The sequence below is a fragment of the Myotis davidii genome, unplaced genomic scaffold (assembly GCF_000327345.1).
Source record: "Myotis davidii unplaced genomic scaffold, ASM32734v1 scaffold2261, whole genome shotgun sequence".
Taxonomy (NCBI): domain Eukaryota; kingdom Metazoa; phylum Chordata; class Mammalia; order Chiroptera; family Vespertilionidae; genus Myotis; species Myotis davidii.
In genome coordinates, this window is record NW_006290854.1 from 56,769 (window position 1) to 57,944 (window position 1,176).

Below are 1,176 nucleotides of genomic sequence, written 5' to 3' on the forward strand. Positions count from 1 at the left end.
GCTGCTGACCATTAAGTCATTTGAATTAGAATCAACATCAAGAACATTGGACATTGTAATCGTCCTTTGTTCCTATAAGAAAGATTTTTCCATTAAATATGAAAAATATTTCCTTCTCCCACTCATCTATAACTTAAAATATTTTAACATGACTAGAGGCCTGGTGCACAAAATTTATGCATGGAGTGGGGGGTCCCCTCATCCCAGTCAGCACCCTATCCAATCCAGGACCCCTTGGGGGATGTCCAACTGCCGGTTTAGGGCCCAACTACTGATTTAGAGATTGGGCCTAAAACGGCAGTCGGATATCTCTCTCACAATCTGGGACTGCTGGCTCCTAATTGCTCACTTGCCTGCTTACCTGATCACCCCCAACTCCCTCCTCCCGCCACCCCCGCCAGCTTGATCACCCCTAACTGCCTCTGCCTGCTGGCCTGATTGACCCTAACTGCCTCCCTGCTGGACTAGTGGCCCCCAACTCCCTCCCGCCCCTGCCTGCCTGGTCGCCCCACATAGCCTGCTGTTGAGTCATTTGGCCATCCCTCACTAACCCCCTGCCGGCCTTATCATCCCTACAGTCTACTGTTTGGTCGTTACTGCTACTGCAGTGGTATCCTGGACAATTTGCATATTCCTCAATTATTAATATAGATATTGTATAGCAGATAATTATTGAATGATTAGGGGTGGGGAAATTGTATAATACAGGATAAAGAAAAACCCTAAATTTCATACTAGACCACTCTTCCTAAAAGTACTTCAGACATATTTATATACAGAGTGGAGCAAAAGTAGGTTTACAATTGTGAGTATGAATAAAACAGTTTATTCTTATATTATTATTTATTAATTATTGTGTTATTTTCCATATGATGAACTGCAAACGTAATCTTGCCCAACCCTATATTTACTCCCCAGGCCTAATTTCTTACCATATTATTAGATTCTCTATATCATGTTCCTTCCAGGTACTAGTTGAAGACTTATATATCCCTGTTAACCTATTAAATAGTACAATTCTCTATCTCTAGCTAAGACTATTATTTATATATCTTGAAATTCATTGATGTGATTTACCAAATAAGAAAGTAATTTATTTAGGTTCAGAATACTTAGACATATAAAGAAATAACCAGCAGGAACATATAAACAAGAATGCATCTTTATTTAATATAT